This window comes from Sphaerodactylus townsendi, unplaced genomic scaffold (genome assembly GCF_021028975.2).
Source record: "Sphaerodactylus townsendi isolate TG3544 unplaced genomic scaffold, MPM_Stown_v2.3 scaffold_19, whole genome shotgun sequence".
NCBI classification, from domain to species: domain Eukaryota; kingdom Metazoa; phylum Chordata; class Lepidosauria; order Squamata; family Sphaerodactylidae; genus Sphaerodactylus; species Sphaerodactylus townsendi.
In genome coordinates, this window is record NW_025950352.1 from 343,277 (window position 1) to 356,795 (window position 13,519).

Sequence of the window (13,519 nt, forward strand, 5' to 3'; positions counted from 1 at the left end):
TGTGCCCCGCCTGGCCTGGTGCCCACGGGGCATTTCCTAGCAGGGAGCTGTGGGATTGGGGAGTGGGGGCCTTCCTTTCCATGGCGCGTGAAGCAGGGCCTGCCCTCCCGCTGTGCCAGGGCCCCCATTGCACTCCAGAGGAGAATACTGTGGGGTCCCGTTCCCTGGGCACATCCAGGGAGGGAGCCTGCCGCGACCTAATTCCCCTCTGTGGAACCCAGCTACAGCTTCTGGACTTTATTGCAGCAGCAGGCAAGCAGCAGCAAATGAAATTTCTCGCCCTTTGCCCTCCTGTCAGATTGGAACTCCTTTCCCCTCCTGGCTTTGGTTGCCCATTGGCTGGCTGCAGAGAACCTGGGGAGGGGGGAGCACCGATTCCCTCCCCAGGTGTACCCCCTCCTGCCTGCACTCTGAGCACTGGGACCCCCCCCCCTTCCACCACACACACACACACACGCGCGCGCGCGCCAGCATCAGGAGAATCCTGGATCCAGCCAGCATGGGCAGATCAGCCTCAGTCTGCCGGCGGGACGCCGTCCTCCCGGCAAGGGCAGCCTTGGGCCCTCTCTGCCCAGCGGGCTCCAGGAGAAAAGAGGCTCCCCACATCTGTGGCCACTGGAGGGCCTCACCGGTGTTCGGTGGCTGCGCCACGTAGCCCTGCCCTCTTGGCCCCCTTGCAAAGCAGAACTCTCCAGGAAGCAAGCCACGCCGTATTTCCATGGAAAGAGCATCAAATCAGAGCAAAGTAATTCCCCTAAGCAAATAGGGAAATGGATAGAGCCATGGCCTAAGTGCATGCCCTAGAGGCTTTTTTCCCTTTCATATATTCAAGGCGCACCTACATTCTCCCTCTGCCTCTCCCTCCCCCGTCATTCTCACCGGGGGCCCAGCTGGGCCTAGCTAAATGTCCCCTCCGCTTCCTAGCAGGTTCTGGCCAGTTTATGCTGCCATCATGCCCTGCTAACGGAGCCTCCATGGAGGCAGCTCGCCTTGTCACAACCGGCAAATGTGTGGGGCAGGACAGGAGCCAGGCAGTGGCTTTTGCCTGCCCACTGAGGCCGTGGGGGCGCTGATTGTCCGGAGCCCTCTGGCCCAGCAGGGGCTCCCCCCCCCCGGGCAGAACTCACCGTGTCCCCGGGGGACTCACCCAGCCCTACACCAAGTGTGGGGGGAGGGACGCAAGGGGAAGCTTCCCCTAGCGGTTGGGGGCAAGCGGCTTTCCCAGTGGGCAGAGATGCAGGTGGGTACAGTGGCTTAAAAGGCAGGGCGAGGCACTCTGCGCATTCTCAGAAGTACATTCCTCCCCGTTTCTTTGTTCAGTCCTGCTACTGAAACCAAACTCCTCGGTTACATCCCACGGAGATCACGGCAGGAAATAAAAGAAGCAGTTGCCGCGTGGGCAGAAAACAGAAGCCAGGGAACACCAGGGAAGGACGGACGGCGGGCAGGAAGAGGACGGCCTCTGCAGGGTGGATGGCAGGGAGCCGGGCAGCTTAGCTGAGTTTCCTGACTGGAGAGAGGAGCCGGTTCTTTATCTGTGCTGGAGGCAGGCGGGCCCTCCCTGGGTGGGACTTGGGAGTGGAGAGGGCAGCCGCTCGGCGGTGAGGAGGAGGCACTTTGTGTACACTCAGAGGCCCTGGGTGCACTGGCTGGTGCTGGGTGGGTCACGTGCTGCTGTGCCTCAGTCTTCCTGAGCGGCTGTGGGGGGAGCATCATCCTTGCAATGGCACCGATGCAGCCCCACGAAAAGGGCCAAAGTCACGCCGGAGTCTCGCACCCAGGGCCCGTCGGCTCCTCTTGTCAGTTCCCACTGAAGCAGCATTCAACAAGCTTCCTTCACCCAAAAAGAGAGAGTGTGTGTCTGGGGGGAACGGGGGGGGGGGGGGGGCTGTGCACAAGGTAGTCTGCTGGGGGGTCCAAAGAGGCTGCTGCAGAAAGCAAAGAAAAGGGCAAGGCGGGGGAGAGGCGGGGGGCAAAAGGCGAGGGCTCGAGAGAACAGACAGGAGACGAGGAACGTGTCCTTGGTGGACTCCCCCACAGCTGGAAGGTGGCTTATGGGTGGGTCTCCTTGCACTGAAAAGAGATTGGCATCTCCCCTGTGCTGTGCATTGCCAGTCCGTGGCAGCCGACGGGGCGTCGCTCGCTGGTATGAGCCTTGAGTTCCTCCATCACCAGGACAAAGAGAAAGGGCCCTGTGCCACCCCAGAAGCTGCCCAGGCAGGGGTGGCAACAGGAGAGCCTGGCACGGGCGGAGTGTGCCTCAAGACAAGCAGGGCAGGGTTGCAGGGATTCTGGGGCCAGGCTTACACCCCTCTGGGCCTGCCCAAGGGAGGGGAACGCTCTTCTGGGAAGGTGGGGTTGCAGGGTGAAGGGGCATGTGCAGAGGGCAACAGTCGGGTGGGGAGAAAAGTCTGACTGCATTGTGTGCCTGTCTGCGTGGCCAGGCCTGATTGTGGTCAGTCTGCCGGGGCACACAACTGCCAAACACGAGGCCCAGTTTCTCGTCCAGGCTGTTCAAAAGCTCATCCTCAGCTCCCGGGTGGAAGGAAGCAGCCCTCTGAGCGCTGCCCCCCCCCCCTTGTCTCCTTGCCCCCCTGACAGACGGGGGCTGTGGTCACCCAGATGCGGGCACAGCCTGGGTAGGGTGGCCAGCCTTCAGTTGGGGCTCAGAGATGGGGGCGCCAGCTCTGGGGTGGGAACTAATTGGACATTTTGGGGATGGAGCCTGAGGAGGGCGGGGCTTGGGGAGGGCCTTCAATGGGGGGGGGGGGTCTGATGCCACAGTCTCCACCTTCTGAGTGGCCATTTTCTCCAACCAGGTGAATTGATCTCTGCTGCCTGGAGATCAGTCGGGATCGTGGGGAGATCTCCCAGTATTACTGCAACAGACTGCAGAGACGAGCTCCCAGGGGGGTGGCCCCACGTGTGGCATTCATTATACTGGGCTGAGGCCTCCCCCAGACTTCAGTCCCAGAAGCCAGGAACCCTACAAAGAACCTCCCAGGTCTACTCTGCTGTCTGAGCTAGAGGCCTCCTCAGGCTGGAGGGTGGGAAGTCGTGGGTCCTGGGTGCCCCCTGGCTCCCTCTGGGCTAGGCCTGATCCTGCCGCTGGAGGAAGGCGCTTCCTCCTCCTCCTCTCTGCAGGGAAAACATTCCCCAGCTTAATGCACTGCTGAAGGCTTTCACGGCCAGACTCACCTGGTTGTGGTGGGTTTTCCAGGCTGTGTGGTCGTGGTCTGGTGGATCTTGTTCCTAACGCTTCTCTGAAGGGATGCCAGCCACAGATGCAGGCGAAACGTTAGGAACAAGATCCACCAGACCACGGCCACACAGCCTGGAAAACCCACCACAACCAATTCCCCAGCTTCTTGTGTCCGCAGCTGCCCCTCCCTCACCTGTGGCTCTTCTCTTGGTAGTGTAGGTGGGCTGTGAGCCTTCCCTTCCCTTCCTGCCCACTCCAGTCTGACATTTCTCAGCTGGTGTCCTCTGCCGCCAGGTCTGCCCAGCAGTGGGAGAGCCGGCACCTCCCGACCGCTGTTGTATTGTACACTGGATTTATATACCGCCCTCCCCCGAGGGGCTCAGGGCAGTGCACAACAACAATATAATAACAACAATTATCATACCATCAGCAACAGAACATCAGTAAACAACTATAAACCTAGCATTCTAACATAACATTATAAACCACAACAGAAAAAAAGAAAAGTGAGGAAGGACAATGGACAATATCGAGCTACTTCCACACTGGAAAACTGAGACAAATGGTAAAACTCAGATATGAGGAGGTTTGTTGTCAGACGCAAAGGTGTGATGATTCAATATCCAAGAAGTGGTAAAGTCAGAGTGCAAGTAGCGAAGACGACTCCACAGGAGCCCATCTTTTGCAAGAACACGTTTCAAACATAGCCGGGTTCATTCAGGTTCTTCGCATTCCAGTGTACTTTCTCTTCCACGTGAGTGAGGGTGTGTGGATGTGGCTGGCAAGGGGCTCTTGATCCTCGAGTTCCACCAGTAGCCTTGCTGGGACTTGTTGTCCAAGCAGTGGTGGTGGCTGCTGCTGCTGCTCCCTACAGTTTTTTAAAATGTCAGATTTTTCTGCAGACCTGCGGGGTCCCCCGAGGCTGCAGAAGCATGTGTTTGAGGCAGGTGTACCCCGTCTCCGTGGGGTTATGTTTCTGCACATAGCAGGAACACATGGGAATTAGATAGATATTTAAAACAAAATGTAAAACACATAAAAATATAAACATGTAAAAACATACAAAAAGGGAGGAGGGCCAATAAGAGTTCACTGGGCAGCAGCTTCCCAGCATCACACTCCGAAACGGGTTCCCAACATGGCGCCCGTGAATGCCACGCCACGCCCTCTCACAACTGTCTTGGTGCCGCCAAGTGTTTTTAGGAAGTGTGTGGGGCCAAGTGGGGTTTTTTGAGATTCTGGTGGTCATGAGGGTATAATGCTGACCGATGCTTGAAATGCAGAGGTTTGCCTCTGCAAATGAAAGAGAAGAAGAAGAGTTGGGTTTATACCCCCTCCCTTTCTCTCCTGGAAGGAGACTCAGAGGGGCTTACAGTCTCCTTGCCCTTCCCCCCACAACTAACACCCTGGGAGGTGGGTGGGGCTGAGAGAGCTCCGAGAAGCTGTGACTAGCCCAAGGTCACCCACCTTGCATGTGTGGGAGTGCACAGGCTAATCTGAATTCCCCAGAGAAGCCTCCACAGCTCAGGCGGCAGAGCGGGGAATCAAACCTGCTTCTCCAGATTAGAGTGCACCTGCTCTTAACCACTACACCACACTGGCTCTCAGGAAGGGAGGCTTTAAAAACATGGGAGGGGGAGGGCTCATGACTCCCAACACCACAGTCCAGCTTAATGCAACTATCTGGGACTTCTCCTGAAGTCATATAAGATCTTCCCAATTTGAATACATTTTTATAATTACTGAGGAAGTTGAAGCATGGCCATCACCGCCTGATAACTTTTCACACATCATTTACATGCCTGTCAAAATCCGGACAGTCCCCGCCTCTTGCTGGGTGCCTGGTGTGTGTCCGGAGCATTCCCGGGTCCTCCATCCCCAACTGTTGTCGCTGCTAGAAACCGGGCAGGGCTTTGGGGCCAGGAGCCCCGAGAGAGAAGTTCCCTGCTTTCGTTTGGCTCTTTCCTTTGCACGAGTGCATGAGGTGACTGCAGGCGGACTCGGCCACATGTCTGCAAGCATTTGGCGGCTGGCTCTGGGGGTGGCGCGAAAGCACCTCCTGCGGGGCACGCCTGCAGATTCCATTATTGGCTGAGCCCCTGCTCTGGAAACCTCCCCTTTGATAGTGCAGAAACCCAAAACCTCCATTGAGAAGAGGGCGAATGCGGTGACCTTGATGGGTAAATCACCATCCCAGGCCAAGTTTGGTAAGTCAGCTAACTGGTGCAGGGCTTCTTCGGGAGGCTTTGCTGTGCGTTGTCCAAGACCTCCCCCCCACCCCCACCGGAGAGTGTCAGAGGCTCAGTGCCCTCCCCCAGTTCAGGTGAATTCCCTCTCCTGGGCGACTGGCACTGCCTGTGTCGTGTGCCTCCCACTGAAGGGCACCGGAGCTTCTTTGCATTTCCCCCTCTGCCCAGACAGGCCTGCTTTGTTCCTCAGGCTGCCCAGAGAAGAGGTGTTTGCATGGGCAGTGCATCAGAGACGGGGGCACGTGGAGGGCAGGCTGCACGCATATGTGCGCAGCGGGAGCGTGGGAATGTTCTTTTAAAACCCAGGTGCTCGCAACGTGCGGTCTGCTACACGTCCTCCGCTAGTACTCAGCAGGAGAGGTTTTCTGGGAGGGGGCTGGAAATGGTGTCCTCAGGGAGAGGTCCATGATTTGGTGTGGAGGGGTCTCCTGTTGTGGCACGGACGGCATCTTCTCGGCTCCACAGACCTTCCTGTCTGAACTTGGATGAGCCCCCCCCACCATATGATGCATGCTCTCTTTGCCCCCCCCCCAGCCTCTTATGAGGAGGGATGGTGCAGCACGGCATAGTGGTTAAGAGCAGGTGGACTCTAATCTGGAGAACTGGATTTCATTCCGCTCTCCTCCACATGAAGCCTGCTGGGTGACCTTGCTGGGGCCAATAATGGTTCCCTTCGAACTCTCTCAGCCCCTTCTGACTTCACAGGGTGTCTATTAAGCGGCGGGAGAGGAATGGAAGGCTCTGCAAAACCACTCGACTCTTTACAAGAGCAGGTACAGGCGCAAATCCGGACTCCTCTTCTTCATTTTTATGGGGCACAGGTCTACCCCCGCCTGCCAGCTATTGAGGAGGGAAATTACAGGCCAGTCAGTTTGACATCTGTTCCTGGTAAATTAGTAGAATCTGTCATTAAAGATAAAATTATTAAACATGTAGAAAAGCAAGACCTGCTGAGGAAGAGTCAGCATGGCTTTTGCAGAGGCAAGTCCTATTCCATAAACTTACTACAGAGTTCTTCGAGGGTGTAAACAGACATGTGGATATGCGCGGGGAAACCAGTGGACATTGCCCACTTGGATTTCCAAAAGGCTTTTGACAAAGTTCCTCACCAGAGACTATTGAGAAAACTCAGCAATGAAGGAATAAGAGGGGAAGTCCTCCTATGGATTAAAAACTGGTTGAGGAACAGGAAACAAAGGGTTGGTATAAATGGGAAGTTCTCACAATGGAGAGATGTAGGGAGTGGTGTCCCCCAAGGATCCATTTTGGGACCAGTGCGCTCTAAGCCATTCATAAATGACGTGGAAGTTGCGGTGCGTAGGGTGGTGAAAGGCAGGCTGCTTCTGTGATGATTCCAAATTGCGCAGGGTGCGGAGAACCGCGAAGGATTGCGAAGAGCTGCAAGCGGACCTTGATGTACCAGGTGAGTGGGCCAAGAAAATGGCAAATTTGCAGTTCAACGCGCCACATGTAAAGTGGTGCACATAGGGGCAAAAAATCCAAACTTCAAGATACAACGCTTACAGGGCTATAGGCTTATCCGTCACAGACCAGGAAAGCGATTCGGGGCATCTGGCGTAGATAGTTCCATGGGAATGTCAACTCAATGCATGGCAGCTGTGAAAAAGGCAAACTCTATGCTGGGGATCATTAGGAAAGGAATTGAGAATAAAACTGCAAAGATTGTCATGCCCTTATATAAAGCCGTGGTGCGACCGCAGTTGGAGTCCTGTGTTCAGTTCTGGTCGCCACATCTCAAAAAGGATATCGAAGAGATAGAAAAAGTGCAGAGAAGGGCAACGAGGATGATTGAAGGATTGGAGCACCTTCCTTATGAGGAGAGGCTGCAGTGTTTGGGACTCTTTAGTTTGGAGAGGAGACGGCTGAGGGGGGATATGATTGAAGTCTATAAAATTATGGATGGGGTAGAAAATGTTGACAGAGAGAAATTTCTCTCTCTTTCTCACAATACTAGAACCAGGGGGCATCCATTGAAAATGCTGGGGGGAAGAATTAGGACTAATAAAAGGAAACACTTCTTCACGCAACGTGTGATTGGTGTTTGGAATCTGCTGCCACAGGAGGTGGTGATGCCCACTCACCTGGATAGCTTTAAAAAGGGCTTGGACAGATTTATGGAGGAGAAGTCGATTTATGGCTACCAATCTTGATCCTCTTTGATCTGAGATTGCAAATGCCTTAACAGTCCAGGTGCTCGGGAGCAACAGCCGCAGAAGGCCATTGCGTTCACATCCTGCATGTGAGCTCCCCAAGGCACCTGGTGGGCCACTGCGAGTAGCAGAGAGCTGGACTAGATGGACTCTGGTCTGATCCAGCTGGCTTGTTCTTATGTTCTTATGTTCTTATGTTCTTAAAATAACATTTCTAAACTTAAACATTAGAGGAAATCTTAAAGAACCTCCAATACAGTACAAGCCCATATACATATAAGCAAGAGTATCCTAAATTAACAGTAACAAAACCTTAAATCAACTGGAGAACCTAGCTAAAGTATAATCCTAAACATTTGGCAAATAATAAATCCAACACTGAGGGGCTTACATTACATCTTCAAAGGGACAAAGGCAAGAAGGAAACCATGTGAAATATCAGCACATTCATATATACACGTGCTTTCCAGGCCTTATGGAGACTTTTGGACAACAGTGGTCTCTTTGCTCTGATCCTTAGCCAGTGTAGTTCAGCGATAGGCTCAGGAAAATATTTTCCTATTTTCCTGGCGGTAACAAAATGCCCCGAAGGGTTTGCTTTGCAGGGCGTGGCCGTGAAGAGCCTGCAGCGTGCCTCCTGCCCAGAACAGCCTTGGCACAGCATGACAGGAGCCAAGGAGAGTGGCAGCCAAGAATTAATGGCCTGCCTGCCTGCCTGCCTGCCTGGGTGTTTGCCGTCATGGAGATTGGCCACCTAAGCCCAAAGAGGTGCCCTGGGTGTGAAGCTCGCCTTGGAAGGGGAGGCAGAGGATGGGGGGGGGGGGGGCTCCAGCAGCCTCTGTCCTTCCTTCCCTCCAGGAAGCTGCGGGAGGAAAATACTGGAATGGCCTCTGAACTGAACTGCAGGAGGCCCCAGGCAGCTCCTGGCCTTGGTGGGAGGGGGGATTCCTGCGACTCCTCCGCAGCGAGGGGGGGTCAGGCTGATTTTGACACCCCCACCCCCACCACCCCCAGGTTCTCGTCCGCTCAGGGTGGCTTCCAGCACTAAATGGGTAACAGTAAAATCAATAAAACATTCTCATCCAAGACTCAGAGACATTAATCAGCATATTGGGTGAATAATGAAGGGTGGCGCATAAAACCATCATCATGCGCCCCAGGCATGGAGGGAAGGAACAGGGCCAAAGACAAAGAAAGAGCAGCGGGGAGGGAGGGGGGGGGGTAGCTGGTAGCTCTGTGGCGGCCCCGGAGGAAGCCCCCCTCCCCTGTCCAGCACCTGAGTCTGGGACCACGGTGGAGTCACAGGTGAAAGGGCGTCACCTCTCCCCCCCCCCCCGTCCCAATGGAGGAGGATGCCTGTGCCTTCCCACACCAATTGATGGGGGGGGGGGGAGACACTCATGAGGGATTCAAAGACACACACACACACACCCATGCCATGCCAATGAGTACATGTTTCTGCGTCACACATTCTGGAAATGCAACTCGGGCTAAGAAAACAGAAGACGCTTTGGGGATCAAAAGAAACTTCCTTGAGATCTGCTTAGACAAAGAAGACGTGCGCAAGCCCAGGCAAGAGCCAGATGGCTGCACAACCTGTTGTCATTTGCATGCACAAGTACAAGCACACACCCACACTCTTCCCCCCAAAACTTCACGCTCAGCCTGGGGAATCGAAACGATTCTCTGTTGAGGGAGCTCCGGCTCTTGTGTGCTCCCTCTCCTAATACAGCGGGGCAGCCCTTTTCACTCGTGTGTGTGTGTGTGTGTGTGTGTGTGTGTGTGTGTGTGTGTGTGAGTGTGTGTGTGTGTGTGTGTGTGTGTTGGGGGGAGGGGGTCTTCTCTCTCCCTTCCAGGAGGGCAGCCTTGCAGCCGCCGGAGAGGAGCGCCACTTCAGTCAAAGCCGGCTGGCATTCTACGCAGCAGGAACCTGCGCCTGCAACATCTCTCACCGCTTGCTATTATCCGCTTAGCCAGAAGCAGAGCCCTGAGGGAACGCGGCAGCAGAGGCTGCGTCATGTTCAGGGCTGTGTTGGTCACACCAAGTAAGGCAGAAGTTGACTTCAGTTATGGTGCTCCTTGTCCAGGAGTCGTCTGGCTCGTTATGGCCGGTGCTGCTTTCAGCCGTTGTGGGTTTTCTGGGCTGTGTGGCTGCGCGACTGGCAGGTTTTGCTCCTAGCATTTGGTCGTAGCAGAAACTACCAGACCTAACATTTGGTCGTACCAAAAACTACCAGACCTAACATTTGGTCGTACCAAAAACTACCAGACCTAACATTTGGTCGTACCAAAAACTACCAGACCGCAGCCACACAGCCCAGAAAACCCACAACAGCCAGTTGATTCCAGCTGTGAAAGTCGCCGACAATGCAATGCTGCTTCCGGCCGGGCAACCAGGGAAGGGCGTCAATGGGTGGAACCGAGGCTGGTCCCAAGCCGAATTGCCGACTGTCTGGACACACAAGGCTGCCTTGTCTTGAATCAGAACTCCTGCCCCCCCCCCCCGCCCTTGGTGGTGATAGGACTCTGAAGGGGAAAGGGGGGCAGAGGTGGGGAGAAGGCCTCCCCCTTTCCCAGGGGTGTAACGAGGCAGCCCTGGGCAAACTGTAGCCCTGGGCAAAACCTGAGTTGGATGCCCCCCCCCCCCCCCATGGGCGGCCACTCCACCACTCCACTGTTCTTGCACCAGGACATTGGTGCCTGCAGGGGGTGCATTTTTAGACATATCAGCACCAAAATTTCAGCATATCATCAGGAGACTGTCCTTATGCTACTCCCCAAGCTTGGTGAGGTTTGGTTCAAGGAGTCCAAAGTTATGGACTCCCAAAGGGGTGCCCCATCCCCCATTGTTTCCAATGGGAGCTAATAGGAGATGGGGGCTACAGTTTTGAGGGTCCATAACTTTGGCCCCCCTGAACCAAACTGCACCAAACTTGGGGGATGCCATCATCTTCAGATGATACCCTGAAATTTTGGTGCCAATACATCCAAAAATGCACCCCCTGCAGGAACATCCTAGAAATTTGCCCAAGAATCTTTGTTCTGCATTGAGTTTTCTGCATTGCTGTCAATGGGGGTTGCAGGCTGTGGGGGGCACATTTCTGAAGGCACAGTCTCAAAACTTTCAGGGTCTCATCAGGAGACTGCCCTATCGATACTTCTGAAAGTTTGCGTGCAGCTTGGTTCTGCTAGGGCACAGTATGGACCCTCAAAACTGTAGCCCCCATCTCCTATTAGCTCCCATTGGAAACAATGGGGGATAGGGGCACCCCCTTTGGGAGTCCATAACTTTGGCCCCCCTGAACCAAACTGCACCAAACTTGGGGGATGCCATCATCTTCAGATGATACCCTGAAATTTTGGTGCCAATACATCCAAAAATGCACCCCCTGCAGGAACATCCTAGAAATTTGCCCAAGAATCTTTGTTCTGCATTGAGTTTTCTGTATTGCTGTCAATGGGGGTTGCAGGCTGGGGGGGGCACATTTCTGAAGGCACAGTCTCAAAACTTTCAGGGTCTCATCAGGAGACTGCCCTGATGATACCCCCCAAGTTTGGTGCAGTTTGGTTCAGGGGGGCCAAAGTTATGGACCCTCAAAACTGTAGCCCTCATCTCCTATTAGCTCCCATTGGAAACAATGGGGGATAGGGGCACCCCCTTTGGGAGTCCATAACTTTGGACTCCCTGAACCAAACCTCACCAAACGTGGGGGGTAGCAGAAGGACAGTCTCCTGATGATATGCTGAACTAGCATAAAAACTGCGCCCCCTGCAGGCCAAAAATGGAAAACCACTAAAATACCCCAAAACGAACCCAGCATTTTGATGCCCCCCACAAGGTGATGCCCTGGGCAGCTGCCCACCTTGCCCAATGGGCATTACGCCAGTGCCCTTTCCCGCGCCCCTTTGGAAAGGGCTTCTACCAGACTGTCCTGTGTCTTTCTGACCGAGATCTGAGGGGGGCTCCCTGCCTCCTCTGACCCTCACGGTGAAGGGCGGGGACCAGAGCTGCTAACATTCATGATGCCTGGGATGGAGCAAGGAGAGCAAGAACATCCAACCAGAACACGCAGCAGGCTCCAATGACATTGCTGAGGTCAATGCAGCGCACGGAGGCAGGGCGGCATCTTCATGCAGCCCCCGGTGCAGCCATGGAGCAAGGCCTGGTGATGCCCAACACGGAGTTGGCTTCCAAAGGCAGCCTGTCGCTACTGGCTTCTGGGCCGCTGCCGGAAACGGGGTGCTGGCCTGCCCCCTAACCCTAACCCCATCCCACCCTGCAGCCTGAATCCCACTGGGTAATTCTCATGTTCCCTTCAGCCTCCGTCTCTCACTGGGGCAGGGCTCCCAGGTGCCTGCAAGTGGTCGGCCATCTCCTGGGGAGTCCGGCCACTGACTGCCAACTCTCAGCTCTTTGGCTGGTGGAAGCAGGTGGGCTGGAGGGGGGGGGAGCAGTGACCTGCCTCAGTGCACAATGGCCTCTCGGGAGGGGAGCAAGAGAGGAGGGAGGTCCTGGAAGTCAGAGGGGCCGGTGGTCAGGCCAGGCGAGCAGCTGCAAGACCAGATTGTGCAAGGGGAAGGTGGCCCTTCCCGCAGGGGGACCTCGTGGAGGTGCTCCCGAAGCCCCTGGGGCAAAGCTGCTGCTGCTGCTTTGACCGTCTGGCCCCACAAACAGTGCCTTGTCAGCTGGCAGCAATGGGTGAGGGTGGGGCACAAGTGGAGAGGGAGCGGCGCTGAGGGACCCCTGGAGTGCAGCACTGCGGCAGCCCCAGCCTGCAGCCCACTTCCAGGCAATGCGGAGGGCAGGGGGGGGCAGTGATGCCAGCCTGCACCCGCCTCCCAACATCTCCTGCTGGTTTCAAGGGGAGACCTGGAACCCCACCCTTCAGGGATGGCCAAGGAGGAGCCCCACTCCCTGTGAGCAGCCCTGCGGGGGGAAGAAGGCCAGACCGATCTCATCAGATCTGGGAGGCCAAGCAAGATCGGCCCTGGGTGGGGCTCGGCCGGGAGACCCCCCTACAAGCCCAGGGCTGCTACGCAGAGGCAGGCGACGGCCCACCACTGCCTCCGAACACCTCTTGCCTTGAGCACCCCAGCAGGGGGCGCCAAAAGTCGGCTGTGACTTGAGGGCCGTTCCCCCCATCCCATTCACACCGCTGGCTGGCTGGCTGGCTGGCTGGCTGGCTGGCTGGCTGGCTGGCTGGCTGGCTGGCTGGCTGGCTGGCTGGCTGGCTGGCTGGCTGGCTGGCTGGCTGGCTGGCTGGCTGGCTGGCTGGCTGGCTGGCTGGCTGGCTGGCTGGCTGGCTGGCTGGCTGGCTGGCTGGCTGGCTGGCTGGCTGGCTGGCGGGCTGGCTGGCTGGCTGGCTGGCTGGCTGGCTGGCTGGCTGGCTGGCTGGCTGGCTGGCTGGCTGGCTGGCTGGCTGGCTGGCTGGCTGGCTGGCTGGCTGGCTGGCTGGCTGGCTGGCTGGCTTGGTGTGTTTATAAAATAGTTATTACAATTCTAATTAAAACGGCAACAAGGCCAATGCTCCTGCTTGCAGGATAGAAGCCGTTCTCCTCGCATGAGTCGACCGAAGAGCAAGCCCTGCCCCGTTGTTCTGAGCTAACTGAAGGCGTCTTCTCACAGATCACACCACACGGGTCACTGCTCGATGCTCCTCCACTGGTCATAAGTGAGGTGAAACACCTGAAGTCCTGCAGAGCCCCTCCACACAACGGGAGCAGCCAGATCTGGCCTGCAGCTCCCTCTTGAGGCCTGCTGGCTGGCTGCCCCCCCCCCCACACACACACACCCCAAATGAGAGCCCTAGAGGGACCTGCCTCTCCGAAGGAGCTCCTGGCTGGCCCCACCTGAGAGCACGTTTGACCCCAAAGAAACACACAGCAAGGCGGGGAGC